The sequence below is a fragment of the Canis lupus genome, chromosome 23 (genome assembly GCF_011100685.1).
Source record: "Canis lupus familiaris isolate Mischka breed German Shepherd chromosome 23, alternate assembly UU_Cfam_GSD_1.0, whole genome shotgun sequence".
NCBI classification, from domain to species: Eukaryota; Metazoa; Chordata; class Mammalia; order Carnivora; family Canidae; genus Canis; species Canis lupus.
This window is the reverse complement of record NC_049244.1, coordinates 43,688,910-43,708,599: the sequence shown is the minus strand read 5'-3', so window position 1 is coordinate 43,708,599 and position 19,690 is coordinate 43,688,910. Positions and strand designations below refer to the sequence as shown.

The following is a 19,690-nucleotide window of genomic DNA, read 5'->3' as shown; positions in this document are numbered from 1 at the left end:
TGGCAAGAGCCTAGGAATAGTACCTGTGGTTAGTCTGCAGCAGACAATTTCCTTTGCAAGTAAGTATAAATAAACACTCAGTCTTGCAACTGTGCAGCAAATGCTTCAGCAGCTACTAGAAGTACCATTTGAGGTTTCTGGCAGACAAGCCATGTGGCCTTCAAACTAAATGCAGGAGAGCAAGCTCCCATAGGGAGGGAGGCCCAATGTTCCAAGTGTAGGGCTGCCTATTAGTTGAATGTCTGCACTTCCATTTTTGCTAGCTTTTGAAACATTTAAAGCCAGGCTTGAAAGCTTCTGCTTAGGATTAGTCATCGAAAACATGGTATTGATCCAGTTATGGCACAGAATGACCAAAAGAATAGTGAACAGTTAGAGTTTCACAAAAGCATGCCAAACTGTTGATGGAGAACATTAGAAATGGTGGCTCCTGAAATAAGTGAGTGGAGGTAAGGCTCCATAAGACCTGTTATTACCTCTTATTTTCTTGTTTTAATAGTAAGTGTTGGGCTTTGCAAGTGAAGGTTGACATTAACATTAGAACTGCCTGATGGGGAACACCAAACATCTATAACCTTGTCATCTGAGGAGTGTAGGATAAAACACATCTTCACACACCAACAGCCTTGAGAGCCAAGAAACCTACTCTGGAATTTGCATTTTGTTAGCTGTTCACTGGGGGTTACAAAGGAATTATTTTCATTTATCACCATTTTACCTACCATCACCCAAGTGCAAAGACTGAACTCAATAAATATTTGTGGAATAGAATGAAAAAGGCTTCTGGGCTTCCCAAGACAAGATCAGATGGCCCCACAGGCATGTGTTTCAGCTTCAGAGCAGTGAATACATTCCACTGTAATGGCCTTTAATTTTTTTTTTTTACATATGTGCATATCTCTCTAATACCTGGCTTAATAGATAATAGTATCTCGGTTTTATGTGGTTGAGGGATCTAAAGAAAAAAGAGATGTTAGAAGGAGAATTTCATAGTCCTTTCAGATAATTGTGGACATTCTCTGATATTCAGAAAATTGGACAGGCAGTAGTTTCAGTTTCAAGTCAGTTGCAATGGGGGATCTAAGATCATATCAAGGAGTCTATTTTTTTTTATGCTCACACACACACACACACACACACACACACTCACATCTATATCTAGCCATTGGTTTATCTTGTCCTTTGAATGACTCTTTTATCCATGCATGATTTTGTGACAACTTGCATAGGTCATTTGGAAAATAGCGGTTCATGGGTCAAGTAATGTCCTCTTTACCTGTCTATTTCACTAGAATGCAGGCAACTTGAAGGCAAGGACTATAGTGTGTTCATTGATAGATTCCCTGTGTCAACCACAGTGCCTGACACATGATAGTCTTTAAATATTTGTTGAATTGATTAATGTATGAATGGAGGATGCATGATATTTCCACTGAAATACTCTCCAGATTCTTCCTTGCATGTGACGCTCTTTCAAAAGAAAATGACTCATTTATTTAATACACTTATTTGTTAATATACACTTAGTTTAACTCTCCTGGTTCTATGATTTATTAACTTTCTGATCCTTGGCAAATGATTAATGTCTCCTAACCTCAGGTTCCTTATTTTAATGGGGCTAACAATCCTTGTTCTGCAAACAAGTTTCTGGGAGGACAAATTAGATCATGAAATTGAAAAGAATGTGTGTATTTTGTTTGAGACATATATGGGGCCCTTTATTTACACTTCATCCCAAGTCTCTAATTTGTACTTCATTTTCCTGCTTTGATGAAATTAATGCTTAGCTGAAATAAAAATATTGTTTTTTAACCATTTTCCTACAGCCCAACACCACAAAATAGCTTTCCTTGCTAATTAGATCATATTATCACTCATAAACTGAGGATATACGTAAATCAATCTTCAAAGGCATTGAAATTCTCACATTTATTCAGAACTTTGTAGTTCATTTCATGTATCAATCCCTGGGTTCTAAGAACAGATAAGCTTTTTATGCTAAGGAGAGAGAGTTGGTTTCCTGAGAGAACCTATTTGTACACTTGCAGGAGATGACCTGACATTCAGAATTTACATTCATTCAACATATTTGACAAGAACAATATTTTGAAACAATTGACATCTGCTAGATAAAGATATGAGCATTTTGTTCTTGAGCTCTTACTACGTACTTAGTTGTCTATCAAGACTAAAAAAGCAGAGATAAAAGCAGAATAGACCCAGAACTTAAGGTCCAATTTAGGGCCATGCATGTGGCCCATGGTCCCCAACAGAAGTGAGATATAAATTCTATGAGAATTCATGAAAGAAAAGTTTATTTCCCAGAATTTCTGCAATGTGGCAATATATTTTAATGATGAAGGACATTATTTAAAAGGGCAAAAGAAAGAAAGTCGTTGGGGGTCAGGTTGACTGTGAGCACAAGGAGTCTGTCCTCTATTGTATGTGTGATGTAGACTCACCGAAAATACTGGTCTGTGAAAGGACATGATGAAAACAGCATTTTAGTAAGATTAATCTGGCAATAAAGTCCTCAGCTAATGTGAGCTGGAGCCAATGGATCTGTCACAAGTGATCCATCTAGGCCACTATTATAATACTAAGATAAGATCTTGATCTAGATTAAGAGCAGTCAAAAGTAAAGATGACTACATAGCTTATAAGGAAGCATCTGTTGCCAGTTCTGAGAGAATTAGTGGAATGCTTTGAACTTGTAAAAAAGTGGGTTACATGTTTTCCTATTTATGATATTTCAAAGTGTGTTGAAAGCTATTTTTTTAAAGTGTGCATGTGTATGTGCTTCTACCAAGAATGAACTTTAGGTTTTATTTCTAGTCTCATGGATTCTTCAAGTCCTTACTTACATCAATGTCTCAAATATGTATGCTGAAGTCATTTGACACTCTTAACGCTGTGTAGATGCTGCCTATGAACAGATGGGGTTCACCCTTCAGGTTTCAATGTTGACTTGTGTTAAAACCTAGCCTTCTAGAGTAACTGAACATGCCAGTTATTCAATCTGAATACCTATATCAAAATTAACCATACAGAAGGAATGCTGCAATTTAGTGGGGATGTTACAAAAACAGTAGAGTCAGTAGACTCAGATCATACTCTTGCTTTTGTAGAGTCATTTTTATTTTATAATATGTGATAATCAAGGGAAAGCTAATAAATGGTGACAGAAAGAAGAGAGCATTGCTTTTGTTGGTGATGTTGTTACAAATTCAAACATATATCATCATCTGTCTTGAGGTTCTTATTCTTAATAAAGCAAATATAACTTAGTTATCTGTTTGATGTGGTGGAGATTCTTAGAAATGCAAAAACTAGATGTGCTAGGTAACTGGCCAGTGAGGATATACGTACAACCAGTGAGCATAGCACACTTATTTTGGAAAATAATAGCTTGCTTGCGATGACCTGACCTGGTAAAAATAAATCTCTCTTGCTCTTGGGTGTCCAGACCACAAATCCATTCAAAACAGCATGGCCATGAAAGATTACAAAAGAATGATTCTTCCTGATGGTTTACACATAGAAAAAAAAAAAAACAGTAGAAGAAGTTATCTTGAAACTTGGGGCATGGATATTGAATTAGTTCTAATGGGATCAAAGATAGAAATACATAGAGCAGTGATACTGTGAAGAAACCTGGGGGTATTCGACTAGCCATCAGCAAAGGTACAAGAAATTTTAGTTGAAGGTAAGCTATTAAAATCAGAGATTCTGAAATGTGAGAAATTATAAAGCAATGAAAACTCACCCTGCATTTTGATGAGATCTATAGTATGTGGGCTCATCCTAAAGTTAGTAGGATAACCTGCTTGAACGAACTTGCCTAGAACTTCCGCAGTTTAGCACTAAAGTCTCCACATCCTGAGAAACCCTTACTGGTCAGCCTAAATCTTAGAATGCTCTATTGAGTAACAGGAGCATGGGTGGGTCTCTTTCCTCCTTCACTTCACCTTTTTGCATTTTTCTCCCCTTCATGGCATTCACCTGCACGTCAGCACCATCATGGTCATCATTGATGCCTCGGGCTGAAAATGGCTTCTGATGGTCAAAAGCCTTCCAAGCCACAGCAACAAGAGGGAATTTTTGCACAGACTTTCACATACATGGTACCTTCCAAGTTTGATGGGCCTCATACACGTTCATGTAAAAATCCCTTATCACTATTATAAACCATTAAACTAATAACCTCATCCAGTTGTGTTTAGTCTGACATTTAACAGCAGATTGTATTTGTAGCCTTGAGAGGTGAGGTGAGAGGAAAATTTATTTGCCTAATATTTATTTTATTTCAAAACTAACGACTTCGATATACAATTTCATATTTTAAAATCTATGTTGAAAGGTCTTCAGATGTGCTAGAAGTACTAAAATAGATACAATCTGGTAGGTTGTCAGGAAAGCAAACAAAAAAACTGCTAGGTCAGGAGCACAGCTGTTTGTGGAGGGCATTAAATATTTTTACAGTCTTTCCCATAGGCCAATATGCTTTTATGCATTGATTTATATTTTAATAATGACAGACTCCACTGGCATGAGCATTTCAGTTCCTCAGAAATTAGATAAAATCATAATTTAGACCCAGGATAAAAGGTGGAGGGAATTAGCATTTTGCAGCATTAATTAGCTTACTTGCCCTCGCTTATTTCTGATCAGATGGAGGATGCTTAGTGAAGCCACAAACACGGCTATGAGTATCCTTCAATTGTACGATATGACATTGATGTTTCTAATGCATGTAAATTCAATAGCTTCGCCTTGATTTTAAAAGTACGGCTTTAAAAACAGTGGTTCGTTTTAGATCACTAGGGTAAGCAATGAACAAAGGAAGCGAATGGATGTAAAATAGAACAGTGAAAGGACTCCTGTTAAAAGAATGCCCAAGCATTGAAAACACTCCTAGAGAATGTGCAATTATGCGAGCTTTCTCCCTGTTTGCTCCTCTGAATTTCTTCCCAAGCATTTCACTGTCTCACATCTTCATTATGATTCAAGGTTGCCAGAAGAAGCTGGTAACTTTAGCAGGCAGGCATTTCGTTTTTAAATAATTGTTTGCATTGTTTTCCAAGGCACACAACTTCAATCTCACTCAACCGGCTCCTCCCTGGCCCCATGCCTGCCCTGTAGCAGCTCCTGTATCCCTCTCAACCTGTGCGTTTTCTCCACTGTTGTCTCCCCAGCCCTTCGTTTCTCACTTCCCCTTTCCACATGGCTGCTTGGTTTGCAGACGATGCCTTCTTACAGATGTGTTCCCTCCCCTGACAAACAATTACTCCTGTCCCCCCAGCGGGAGGCCATTAGGACATCATCACGGGTTCTGCTAAGTCATCTCGCCACCACAGTTGTGTGCCATCACCTCCCATCTGAGACTCTCTAGGCATATGCCACGCAGGGAAGCTAGCAGTCGCAAACGGCGGCACCTCCAGGCATATGATTTGTTATTTGGGTCCAGAAGTGTAACAGATAATGGCTAATACACTAATGTCTGAAGGTCCCATCGGATGCTTTGACTGGCATCATTTGCACCAAACTTGCAAAAGACTGAATGGGTTATCATGTGCTAGCTGAGAAGTAAAAAAAAAAAAAAAAAAAAAAAAAAAAAAAAAAAAAAAAAAAAAGAAAGAAAAAATAAGAAAGAAAGAAAAAAAAGAAAGAAAAAGAGAAAACAAAAGCATTTTCACATTTCCATAGCAATTACACACAATGGTTCAGAAGAGACATGACAACAATAGTGATTTTACAAAGTTATTCTATTTGTGCAGACTTTCAGCATTCTGAGCTTTGAATCGGTGAATTATCTGATATTAGTTATTTTCCTGGAAAATGGTTAACCAGTGCTACATTTATTTTTATTTTAATCTCACAGACCCAGCTTATGTGGATACACAGAGTGAAGACCTATCCAAAATGTATTCCTTTTAAATCAATGAAATACACATGCAACTGAACACTTGCGGTTCTTTTTCTGAAGGTTTCTCTGACAGTTCTACCTATTAAATTCTCTTGTTTTAAGAGGTAGCATCTCACAGGGATTTTGGTAAGTTTAAGCTCAATATTTAATATATTATGAAGTAAGTGGATTTTGGCATGATGCCACATTAACACTTGGATTGTTTTTTATTGATTCTCAGGTCTAGTTTACTGCTGCACGGGGGTGCAATGTGTCTTTGTGTAAAATCAAACAATGTGCTAACAAGCTAAGACTTCCACAGAGGCCCAGAAGGCAAATGAAGCAGGGGGCGCTGTTCTCCCTGTCAGACGCCTCAACAGTTCCTTTTCTCGAGCTCCTTATCCTCACTTCCTCAAACCTCCAACATAAAATGTCATCAACTGAGATTCATTGAAATGAGATCCGGTGGAGATTAGCGGGAGCATGTGGATTACAGGATCTTTGGAAGAAACAGTTTTATTTTTGTCCAGGGCACGTAGGTAATTGAACCAAGCACCGAACACAGTGTCCCAGTCTGGCACAACATAGACACTCAATAAATACTTATTTAATTGAATGGAACTGAATCCAAGAGCTGTATAGAAGCCCTACTGTAATGAGCAGGTGAAAATTGTAATTGGAAAAGCAGAGTATCAGCCACAGGAACCCAAGGCTCTCCTTAAATTTTAACTAGCCACTTGCACTCGGAAAGATGCTCCTGAAGTACTTGATTTCGATGTGTTCTCTTAAGTACCTAGATAAACATTCCTGCTCAATGTGGTTTGTATTGTTTATTTGCTCAGTTAAACTGGTTTCCCTTGCCTTATTTTTTCCCTTCTGCTGAGACGAAAAGAAACTATAATTCTCGTTTTTCTCTTCACCTGGATTTTCACAGATTTTAAATTAGGCAAAGAGAATTTGGACTACTTATTCTCTATTTCATCCCCATCCTCTATTGCCTCTAGTAAAAAGATTTACAAAAATAAAGAAAAATGGAGTTCCAGTTGAGTTGGCCAAAGGGTATCAGTGACATAAAAATGCAGGAGCTTTAGTCCTGTCTTGATGCATCTCATTTCAACTGTCAAATACATCCAACTTCCAAATCCAGTGTCTTTGAAAGACAGAAAGAGAGAGATAGAGAGACTGCACATTGTTTTGTTTATGTACTTGGAGAGAATGGAGTCTAAAAACACATAATTTATTCAGTTCGATAAATATTTGCTAAGGCCCTCCTATATTAAAGACATTTATTAGCTGCCACAGGTAGATACAAAATGGGGAAAGGTAAGATACCTGCCTTTATGAAGTCCCAAAATAAAGAAAGTAGTGAGAAAACTATAGCACCCAAATAACAACATAACACAGAATATTCTGTAAATTATAGATGTTAAAATCAGATGGACCTGAGTTTGATCCCAACTCAGTATGAGCCCAATCATACCACTTAACTCCTTAGACCTAAATTTCCATATCCAAAAATAGAGGCTCAATAATGATGACTTGTTCCTTTTAAAGATTAAATGTACAGTGCCCCTGAACTATATAATGTAGTGCTTGGGACACAGTTAAATGCTTTAAAAAACTGGGATTCCTTAAATGGTCTGAATTGAGGGTTTTCCCAGAAAGATGATAAATGAGATTGGCTTTAAAATAGAAACAGAGTATCACCAGGTTTACCTAGCTGAGGTGGGTAAAGGGACATTCATGTTCAAGGTTATACGCAGAGTTGGCATCATTAATCCTGGGTGTACTGTTGGCCTGGACCACCTCTCTGGGTGGTGCACTGAGATCAAAGACAGAGTTGAGGAGGAGGGACTGGGGGAAACTGAGAGAAAGCAGAGGGAGCTGAGCCAGGATTCCCCGCTGGCTGTTTACACAGTTCAAGACAAGGGGAAACACCTCAATCTGAGTAACAGTTGTCCAAAGAGATTCATGGTAGAGGAAGTGAGAAGGGCATATGGGTTTGGGGATTATAAAGAAGAAATATAGGAGACTTGAGAGTTAAACTGGTTGGTACAAGTGCTGAATCGGAGAAGGCAGGAGAAATCAGAATGGCTCTCCGATGTGCCCCTGGACTCAGAGGCTGAGAGGAACAAGGGGAGGACACACACTTACCGGTCTGCCCGGACTCCACCTTGGTCAGCGGTATTCTGAATTTGAGGTGCTAAAGGCAAAGGGAAGAAACACTAGTCATCTGCACAGCTGCCTGGAATTCTGTGTGAAGCCAGTGGAAATCTCCATCTACTACTAGGCATTGGATTAGGGGAAGCCCAGTCTATGCTGCGGGTGAGGAGCACGACGTATTCCGCCCAGCTTGGAAGTACAGTATATTTTGCATGCTTGATACGAGGCCAGTGCTAAGGAGAGAATAGAGCATATGATTGGGAACTCATGGGAAAAGTGAACACACAAAAAAAGAAAGAAAAAAAGAGAAAGAAAAAGTCAATACTCTAGCCTGCAAGATAAACCCAAAGAGACATACAGAGGTAATAATGCTAAGAACACCGAATGTCAGACTGAGGAGGTATATATAATTCAGAAGCAAAGTGAACATTTTTAGATATAATCGAGAGGCATAGGGAGGTAATCAGAGCTTCATGTTTTTTTTTTTTTTTTTCTGGAAATGGACTGGAAAAATTAGAGGTAGAGAAATGAGTTACAAGGTGATTAAAAGTGAAGTATTGCTCTAAACCAATCGGGATAGAGATGAAACGACAAATGTATGGAAATAGAACAAATGGGGTTCATAGCTGGTTTGAGTGTGAGGGAGGGGCAGGCGTCATGCAGGAGGTGTCTGCAGCAGTTATAAGCAAAGCCTCTAAAGTCAGAGAGACTTTGGGCCTAGGTCTGACCATGGAAAAGTTATGTAATTTCTGTGCCTCATTCTTTCTCATCTATATAATTGACTTATTAATAATACCCACTCAAATAGCGCTGTTGAAAGGATTAAATGAGCAAATAAATGTAAAATATTTTGAAAAGTATCTAGTATGCAGTAAGTACCCCATAATTCAGAGATATTTGGAGACTTTGAGCTTCTCCTCTGAGAAACTGGTGGGTATGGTGGTGTCACAAACTGAGAAAAGGAATGTGGGAGGAAGAACATATTTGGGGGTAGAGATGAGGATGAGCTTCATGAGTCAAGTTTCCCAAATACCACCCTTAGCCACACCATGGTGCAGATAACTCTGTCAGTTATCTAGCCTATGAGGGAAAGCAATGGCAAAAGGCCAGATAGAACAAAGTAAAATCATCTAGATTCATCCTAGGGTGTGGTAGTAGGCTTAGCCTCTGAATGGGGAAAGGTTTCCTTCAGTCTCATAGAGAATGTAGCCATAATGATGTTTCAAGGCTGAGAAGAAGAAAGCTGAAGAAATTACTTTGAGTGATTTTAGTAATAAAAGAAGTTTAGGTGCCTTAGAAGCACAAAAGATCTGGAACAGTGTCAGGTAACCTGAAGAGAGTGAGAAAACTTAGAAACAGCAGCTGAAGGGATTGAAAGAGTTACCTAGTGATGAATAAAAGAAATGTAAAGTCACCTGCCTCTGGAATCTTTCAGCAAAATGTCTTTTTAGACTTCATTTTCCACATGGGTGATAAGTTTTAAAATTTAGATATTTTATGTCAACCATGAAAGCTGAAGCCCTTAGCTTTCCCCCAGATGGATGTAGCAATGCCACTTGGCCAAATGTTAAAAATGATTTTGGGCTGGCTGAAAGGTATGTGATGTGCCTGTGTGGGAGATGAAAGGGGTGTGAGACACCTGGGTGGCTCAGTGGTTGAGTGTTTGCCTTCAGCCCAGGGCGTGATCCTGGAGTCCCAGGATTGAGTCCCACATCGGGCTCCCGCGTGGAGTCTGCTTCTCCCTCTGCCTGTGTCTCTGCCTCTGTCTCTTATGAATAAATAAATAAAATCTTAAAAAAAAAAAGAAACAGGAAAGGTGTGTGTGTGTGTGTGTGTGTGTGTGTCTGTGTGTGTGTATTGTGTCGGGGCTAATGGTGTGATGGTATAAAATAACATCATTGTCAGTGTTTAATTAACTTTGGGTTATTTCCAGTTTCCCTAGGTAACATCTAAAAGTTTCTTAAGGATTATGCTAAATAAATGATCAAACAAGTTTCAAATTAATTAATTGACTTTAACAATAATCTCTTGAAAAACCTGGTATCACAAATTTCATCCTTCCAAAGTAGCCTTTCCTTATAATGTAAGAAACAGAAAAGGGAAGAGTGAAACATTCTGGCTTTCCCTGTGTGTACTGACTAGGGCCCATAAGGGAAATAAGGGATCAATTCGACGTCACTGTGGTTATTAGCACATGGAGCAACTGTTTGGATTTTAGCCTGATTCATATTCTAGGATGGCTTTCAGGATCCTGCAGAGTCATCACTGTTCATTTTGAGGTGTTTTCCATCTACTTTACATGCATAATTGCTCAGCAACTGGTAGATTCGTTGAGTTCAATATGGAGCAGCGTTAAGGCAAAGAGACATCCCATGGGCACAAGATTATTTTCTTCAATTTCAGCCTGTGGTGTCGGGAGCTGTTCTGGACTTGTGACTGGTACTGTGCTCAGCAACCTGCTAGATCTATGTTTCCCTTCAGTGGGTTCTGAATGGTTCATTTTAGGGAGTTGGTACTGTCTCGTGGGATGGGGGAGTGCCAGCTGGTTTTAAAAATGCTCTTCTAACTTTCTGTGTGGTATCTCCAATAAACCCATTCTAAGCAAAGTTTATTAGAAGGAACTTGGGATCATTTAAAACCCTGTAACATAATCCCTCTATTTAGCAATGAACAATTTTAGCAAGGTTTATTTAACAATAAACATTGGTATACCCCTGGATACTACTGGTTAGGTGTATATGAACTCAATAGGGTAATAGCAATGACCCACTGGAATAATAGTAATTATTTGAGTACTACATACCTATGCGCCAGAGTATCTTCCAACCCTCACAATAATCCTTCATGTTAGATACAATTAGTCCCATTTTACAACCGATAAAATGGGTTCTCTAAAAGATACATTCCCAGTGATCACACACCCAGTAAGTGATAAATTCTCTATCTCATTGTAATATATTAGTTAGCCCCTTAATAGGAAATAATGGGAAAAAAAAGGTTATATGGCTCCCATTTCACATGCTAGAGCCCATTTTAGTTTACAAAAGATTGTGTCTCCCTCTCCGTTATGCTAGAGTACAATACCCCTTGTGAGGATACTTGAAAGTATTAGAGCTACAATAGCATCATGTACAAAAGCTTAACGCTCAGTAGATTTCCTTCTGACCATATCATTGTGATGCTCCTCAGAAATTAGAAGCACAAACTATTTAGTTTAAAAGGAGCCGTTATAACGTTAGACTAGGATAAGATATTTTTAAACATTTTATCTACCCAGCTGCCTTTACTTAAATTCAGGAGCCATGCTTTCTGCTGTTACTTAATTCACCATCATGCCTACCAAGTGAGAGGGTTCCTGGTAAATTTTAGCTATATCTGACTCCTTTTTTTCCAATATTCACAATTGTAGGCCACTTGTAACAGATTTACACCTGCCCCAGCTGTGGGATCAATCTAATTCTTTTCCAAATAGAATTCGCATGGTTTAGATTAATGACTCGATGTTTTAATAGCCATTCAAACCTTTTCTACCTGGTATCTTGGTATGACTGTGTACTTGGTTCTAGAAACTGGACTGTTGCTTTGTTGATTACATGCATATCCCTTTCTTGTTGACCTTAGTATCATTGCCTCGTTGGTTCTGTTTCTCCCTGACCAGCTTGCTTCTGCTAGTCTTCCAGGTTCAAGTGTCCTCATTGGTTCTCAGATACCTGTGGCAGACCTTTGACACGCTAATACCCTGCCTACTTAGACCTCCACACATTTCCTAGCTCACAATTTCCTGATCTCAAGCCCTGCTTCAAGACCTGCTATTGGTTCTGCCCTGAGGGCATGTCTTCTTCTGGTGAATTTCGCTTCATCTCTGAGTCTTGATTTGAAATAGATGATCTGATCTGAGCTTTAATTTTGACACGAATTGAAAGATAGATTCTTATTTTAGAAGTTTGCTTATTAGGATATTGAATTATGTTTCTCTTTGGAAAAGTCAAAGGCGGCTAACTGTCCTTCTCAACAGCCACATGATAGGGAAAGATGTGGCTACTCTTTCCCCCTCACAGAGAGGAAACTAAGGAAGAGATAGCTATGGCTATTTCAGATCTCTTATGCATGTAGATACACAATGAACATGGTCAACGTGAGTCTCCATAATAGGCAATTAGAGTATCTCTGTGTGCTTACCACAGGTTAGCCCAATGAGACCATCGAAATTATACAGATTGAGAATACAAGGGAACCTTCCATAACTGATCTAAAAATCCAAGAAGCCCTTCAACAATCAAGCACAAATATTTCTTGAGAATTTTCAATCAGACAGTATACTATGTGTGGGGCATATACAACCTGTTCTTCACTCTCAAGAGATCCACCGACTTAAAGATTTGATAGTTCATGGATCACACGTGACATGCTACCTTGTAGTGTCATGTCACAAGGGAGAAAGAGGACAGCAAGGGATTATTCCCTTTGAAAACAGGCCATAAAGGCAAGGGTCTCTCCTTTATTGCCACAAGTAGACTTTATGGCTGACATCTAGTGGCCACTCCGGGAATTAGAGCATAGGATTAGAGCACCAGACAATGATTGAGGGTTGGTAAAGGAGGCATTAAATATTTGAGGTATACCTTCCCAGGAGCTTCCTCTCACAGTCAGGGACCTAATACATACAGCGTTACTCATACTTCATTTCCTGAGTAAAATCCTAAGTAATTATTTAATTTTGGAGCTAGAGGGCTCTCACACAACTTTCATTTAATTATGCTCCAACCATTGTATGAGGGTATAAAGAAAAGCAAAACTTTACAATTTCCTACCTTTTTTTTTTTTTTTTTTTTTTTTTTTTTTACAATTTCCTTCTTTAATGAATGTTTTAAGATCTACCTATTGGAAAGATGAATCCCTACCTGTTTACTTTGACTATGATACATCATTTTTTACTTCTTGAAAAAAAATAGTCATTTACCAACCTACTTCACTGGGGATACCTTTATCTGTAAAACAGTGAAAATAAGTATAATATAACTCATAAGCTTGCTTTAAAGATTTAAGACAGTAAGACATGTAAATAATTTTTTACAGTACTTGTAGCATAAAAAGTACTCAAATGGCACTTGATATTATTATTTGGAGGGCGGGGGTCATGATAATAAACATTAGACAGTTTTAAATGCATTCACAGTAGTGGCCTCATTACCTATGAAGAGTGTTATTCCTCCCAAATATTAAGGTCTACCTGTTTAGAGAACTTACATGTTATATGTGATATTCAGTGATCGTAGAGATTCAAAATTGAAGAGATATTCCCAATCTCTAGTCCTGCCCTCTCATTTACGTGTGAGGACACATTATGTGAGAGGTTGTGTAGTTTAGCAAGGTTATGCAGATAGTAAAGGAGGGGACTAGAACCTGGGATTTCCCATGAAGTTCAATGTATTTACCTGTACCTCAAGTGGTTCATTTATATCTTCAAACCAATCAATACTGACAAATAGTGAAATGTGAGATATATGATCAGGGGTTTGTATTATACAGGTATAGTAAAAAAGTTCAACACATTTCTACACATCAAAAAGTATTAACAATTTTGATAGTCTGGCAAAAACAATTCTTATTCACCGTTGGAAAATTAGTAATACAGGTAAACAATAAGGTTAGACTGAAAAAACAGCCATAATCCATTTCTCAGGCATGCATATATACATATATATATTTGTTATGTCCATTTATGTCCTTTATGCTATTCTATAAACAGATACACATATATTTAGACTAAAAAGTGAGTTTAAATTGTACATACTGTTTTGTGACTTGTAATTTCCAATTGATATGCATCTATGGCACCATTTTTATTGGCTTATTGTAGCTATTATATGCTAATACCAAAATTATTTTGAAATCAGATGAATGATTAACGAGGAAAATTAGGCTGTTGGTAAGCAAAAGGCAAAGGAGAGTGAGAGAAAAATTGGTAGTGCTATTGAAAACCCTGTTTCTAAAAAAAAAAAAAAAGAAAGAAAGAAAATCCTGTTTCTTCCCTTATTCTTTTAACTCAGGCCTTTATGTGCCTGCAAATGGTATCAGACAATTGAAGGAAGGTATACCTTGAGGATGTACTGCCTTGGGTCCTGCTGGAAGAGAAAGTGGAGTGTTTGGTTGAGGGAATATGAAGTAACAAACTTGGAAACATGGGCTCTGTCAATGGCAACAAATGGAGTCTATTACAGAGTCCAGGAGGGTAAAATACCAAAGGGAGAGTAAGTTGCCAAGATCTCCCCAGTGAGGCGGGGCAGGCCCATGTATCATGGAGTTCGGGCGTGGCTCTCAGTTTTTATAGGTCTGTATAAGCTTACTATTGGATTATAAATGTACACACTTTACACTTTAAAAAATGCATTGCATGCACATCCCTTTCCATAATTGTTTCTGAGAACCCAGGAGAGGGCCGACCAGCAAAAATATGTATTCAGGTGTGCAGGGCGAGGGCGATGCTAAGTGACAGTGACTGCTCCAGGGCCTCATGACAGAAAAATTCTACATAAAGAGTGTACACCGGTGACTAATAAAACACTGTCTGTTAATAACTAGAATTAAAATTAAAACACACAATTTAAAAATTCTACGTGAATTGTAAAGAGTCCATCAAATTTTCATATTGTAAGAGAAAAACAAAGAAAAATGCAAAATTATATCGGACTCTGATAGGAGTCAGGACAGAGCTACTTAATTTCTCATCTTTCTCTGAACCTCATTTTTTTCATTCTCATCCATCACATTTTCACAGTCGAGCAAAACTATACATGCGAAGGGATCTGAAAGTTTCCCAGCTCACCTTGTCACTTTCTTTTTTCTTGCATGCCATTCTACAGTTCTTTGGAACCCTTTTGAATATATATTGTGTATATTTTCCTTATGAAATGTGTTTTTAGCACTCAATAGTGCACTCCTCACTTTTTCTGCAATCCTAATAGCAAATTATTGAGAACACTAGTAATGCTCCTTGGATCCTGCTGGGTGTATCCACAGGCACTGCCTTTGATCCACATATCTGTCTTGTGTGCAGCCTGTCACAGTGCAAGTGAACAGGGGAAGCTGAGTGCCAAAGGCCCTGTTTGGGGACAGGCGCTTTGTGAAGGTCCTGCCAACCATGCCGGCCTTGTGGAATTGCAGCATGGGTGGACTGTCAGCTTTGCACCCAGCACGCTGACAGGTGGAGAGCACTGGAGAAAAATTGGCGGTTTGTGTCTTCCAGGAGGCAAAGGCATGAAATGCCTTATTCTCTTTCTTTGGAGGAGCACTTCCTATTTCGAAAAGAGAAAGGTCAAAATAATAATAGTCACAAATAGAATACTAGGGTTTACCCACCTCTGACCTTGCCCTTTGTGCTCCAGATACAATTTTTTTTCGGTCTCGGAATAAAATTCTCTGGCCATTTTATAGGGAAAAATATACAATAAGATCACAGGTAAGGATTACCTATACTGGCTAATAAAGAGTGTTTACTTAAAAAAAAAAAAAAAAGCACACAACACTCACATGTCCTCCATTGCTTCCTTTATTAGAAAGAGGCAGACGGCCCTACTAGTGCGGCATTATTGAAATAGTGTTCACACCCATTCCAGTAGATGGTTCACACACTTTAATTCCTGTTAAAAACTTAATTAAATTGCATGATTTATTAGCTTGTGTTAAATGTTGAGAAAAACAGTCTGGAAAACCTATGCATTCTGCATAAGACCCAGCCAGCTGTCTCAGAGGAAAGACTTTGGGTCTTGTGTAAATGTTGCAAACTACTGAATTGCTAACAGGCTCTTTGTTGGATGTTCTTATACTCATAATAGACTCCACATCACTTGAAAAAAAAAAAGTGGTATTCTAAAGAAATGAAAGGCAGTGTGTATTTTGTTAAACAAATCAGCATAGTCAATAATGATATTTTTCTTTGATGTCTAACAGATTCTGCTACATCTCTATAACTATTAGCCTATAAAGATATTTTGTAACATAGTCCACCTCTAATTTTACTTTCTCTGAAACCAACTGTCAACCGTATTTATCTCCATGCTTTCAAACCCTCTAGAAATGCACATCTTTCTGTGATTGCTTTTAAGAGGCGCAACCTTAATTCAGGCTTCCTACACTCCTCCGGTTTATGGTGATATTAAACTCAAGCAAAATCACTCATTGAAATCAATCTGGGGGAAAAAACCCACTGGTCTATAATTTAAGATTATTTGACTGTTCACTGGCAAACGATTAGATAGCATAATCATTTACTGAACCTCAATCTGCATTTTTTGAAATACTCGTACTTACTACATGAGAGATGAGAATGGAGAAAGGAGAGAAAAATAGCAGCAAGCACCAGACAGCCCAGCCATTCTGCAGCTCTGTGGTTGCAAGTCTACGTTAAAATGCCTTCGGAAGGGTGCCTGCGTGGCAATGTTGGCTAAGCGTCCTACTCTTGGTTTTGGCTCAGGTCGTGATCTCAAGGTTGTGGGATTGAATCCCAGTACCAGGCTCTATGTTCAGCAGGAAGTCTGCTTGAGGATTTTCTCTCCCTCTGCCTCTCCCCTCTGCCCTAGGGTACATGCTCTCTATCTCAAATAAATAAATGAATCTTTAAAAATAAATAAAATAAATAAATAAAATAAATAAAATAAAATAAAATAAAATAAAATAATAAAATGCCTTCAGAAAGATTGGAGGAAGCCTGACTAACACAATCACCTAAGGTATTTCATCTTTGTGGACAGTCACACACAGTCACACATGTGTATGTGTGTATGCATGTACACTTGCACATACATACGTACACACATACACTCCTTGCTTCGAACTCATCAGGGAGCTCCTCCCTAATTTAAGCCCAAGCTTGCAAAGAAGTCAGTTGTTATTTCTCTTTCCTGACACTATTACATCAAAACAGTATCCAGGCATTAGACAGTATTTATTAGCTTGTAAGGCCAGAGATAATGATCCCATTCAATCAGAACATATGAATAATTCAAGAGTCCCAACTTCACATAATTTCTGGCTCTACTTTTAAAACCAGTAAAAGAACTATTTGTATCATTTATTATTTTTGGTGACAATGAGTAAAAGACAAAAGATGTTTTGTGTGTGTGTGTGTGTCTGTGTGTGTGTTTCCTGGAAAGATAGCCTCTTGGCTCTTCATTTCAAACTGATCAAAGACAGTGCCAAAAGGACATGTATACATATATAAATATGAAAAAGCATGATACTACAAGGGGGATATATGGTTATTACCTCTATGGATACTTTCTTCTTTTTTTTAAGATTTTATTTATTTATTTGAGGGGGAGGCACATGCAAGGGAGGGGCAAAAGGAGAGGGAGAAGGAGAAGCACACACCCTGTTGAGTGTGGGGCTGAATGGGGAGCTTGATCCCAGGACCCCAAGATCATGACCTGAGCCAAAGTCAGACACTTAACCAACTGAGCTATGGATTATTTCTATATAAATTTGTTGAGGGTGTTTTAATCACTGTGAATAGTTTCCTATTATTTTTACACACTACTGCTAGGAAACAATTATAATTTCTATAAGACCATTGAAGCTATAATGTCAGGGGTCATTTCTGATGCAATCTGAAAAGTACATTTGAAAGAGATGGACTATTTTAACCAGCAAAGAGAAGTTGAAATAATTTAATCTTATGATGGAAAATGTTGCTGCTTATTTTCATCCATCCATCGCTCTTTTGCCAAATCATTTGGCAAACTTAGAGTGAAATAATGTTCCAATTGCTGCTTTTGGTAAGATGTACTCTAATGAATGGCATGTGACACAATCATTAGAATGAATCAAGAAGTAGCAATAGACAAATTAGATAAGTGAAAGCTTTTATTTGTACCTCAATGGCTTAACAATAGGCAAAAATGTATTATTGATATAAAAGACCTTGGGAAGAAATTGTATTTAGGAAACATTGCCTAAGAAAATATATGGTCTTCAATAAGCTAATTAGCTTTTCTAAAAATATAAAATAACTGTGCTTTAAAAACAGAAGTAGTGTTGATTGATGCTCTTGTCTTTATGATATTCTTGCAGTGGGATTTTCCTCACCCCCACACAGAATATTCTGAAGAAGAGGACTCAGGTAAAGTAAAACTGAGAGGATAGGAGTCATTGAGATCAATATATCTATGAGGTTTTTTGAAGTTTATAAACAACTACTATATCCATTGTCTCAATCAGCTGTCCACAGAAGGAAGGTCATTATCAAATCCCAAGATACAGATGCATTTGTTAACTTCCAGATATGGTCCAAGTATGTGCTTGAGCATTTATATTAGCCATTAATTAAAGGCCACTTGGGGGTACTTTGAGCTCTTAAACTGGATTAGTGAAAGTGATCAAAAGGACCAATTGAGTTTTGTAAATTGGGTTTTACAAGATAGGGAATAGACTTTGAAAAGGACTTCCTAAATCAGACATCATTGATTTCTTCATCACAGTCTTAAAATGAGGGCTGTCATTAAGAGGATTTGAGAAAAATCATCAACTTGAGGTTGACACTATCTCCACAGTAGCTGAAATGTAATGTGTTGTACCAACAATTAGTGTCAGAATTCTGGAAACAAAATCCAATGGCACTTCATGATTTAGAAGCTAAGTTTGAGACAAAAGGTTCTTTTGCCTATAATAGGGGCTGATTTAGAAAGAATGTCATTGGTATTCTTAAGAGTCATTAATAAATATTTTTATGAACCTAGATTTTTAGATTTTTGAGTTGGATAATTAGAATGTTTTAGATACAAACATAATATTCATGTATATTTTCTACTATTATTGTTCTTGTTTTGTTAAGGAGTGGCCTTTTGACTTTAAATTTTGTATATATTATTTCTAATGCTTATAAAAGCTTACAGGGTACATGTTCCTATTTTGAAAATGAGGTGTGGTTCAGGGAAGGTTCAAGGAGATAAGTAAAATTCTTTATGGTTATATGAGCAGTAGGTGTTAGAATTAAATCATCCAGAATCATCCACTCCAAAGCCCTTATTTATCTTCAACCCATATTACCTCACTAATTTTGGATATAAAGTTCACAATGTTTAATTTTTTTTCAAAAACATAGTCAACTACAAAAACAGATGTGTATGATTTAAGTCACGTGTTTTGTGGAAACCTTTTATCTAGGGTTAGGATTCTTTATGGCTTATCCATGGAATTGAGCCATTGACCATTGGTACTCATTTTCAAGAAGCATGGAATTCTCCAAAGGTTAGACCCAAAGAAAGTCATTTTTTGTCAACATTTATCTTCTGGTCATTCTATGATGTACATTTTCTGATTCAAAATCAATGGGTTTGATGAAACTCAGAGACCCTTTTGAACATTGGATTTGTACTGACTATTTTCTCAGAATAATATCTACATTATTTTATATGGCTCAAGGATCACCTGAGGCTCAAGTTTGTCTAAAGTATGACTTCTGGTTTTCTTCCAAGGAAGATAATATTATCAGGTATTTATAGGAACAAAAGATAGTGTATTTGCTTCCTAGAGTTGTCATAACAAATGACCAAAAATTTGATGACTTAAAACTACAGAAATTTATTCTTCATAGCCTGGAAGCCAGAAGTCTGAAATGCAGGTGTC

The 19,690-nt window shown here is 37.7% G+C and overlaps 1 protein-coding gene across 6 annotated transcripts in view; it reads left to right on the top strand.

Moving 5' to 3' along the window:
* The window catches only part of LOC119865415 (transmembrane protein 258-like), a 34,075-nt gene that overhangs the window by 6,770 nt on the left and 7,615 nt on the right, over positions 1-19,690 (top strand). For 3 of the 6 annotated variants that reach the window (XR_005377165.1, XM_038571154.1, XM_038571153.1), the window contains exons 3-4: positions 5,882-6,052; positions 18,137-18,185. The exons of 1 other annotated variant lie outside the window; for it this stretch is intronic. The gene's annotated coding sequence lies outside the window, so the exon portion shown is untranslated. Of the gene's footprint in view, positions 1-5,881; positions 6,053-6,146; positions 7,583-18,136; positions 18,186-19,690 lie in introns of those variants that run through there. 2 more of the 6 variants (XM_038571156.1, XM_038571155.1) reach the window with 2 other exon arrangements.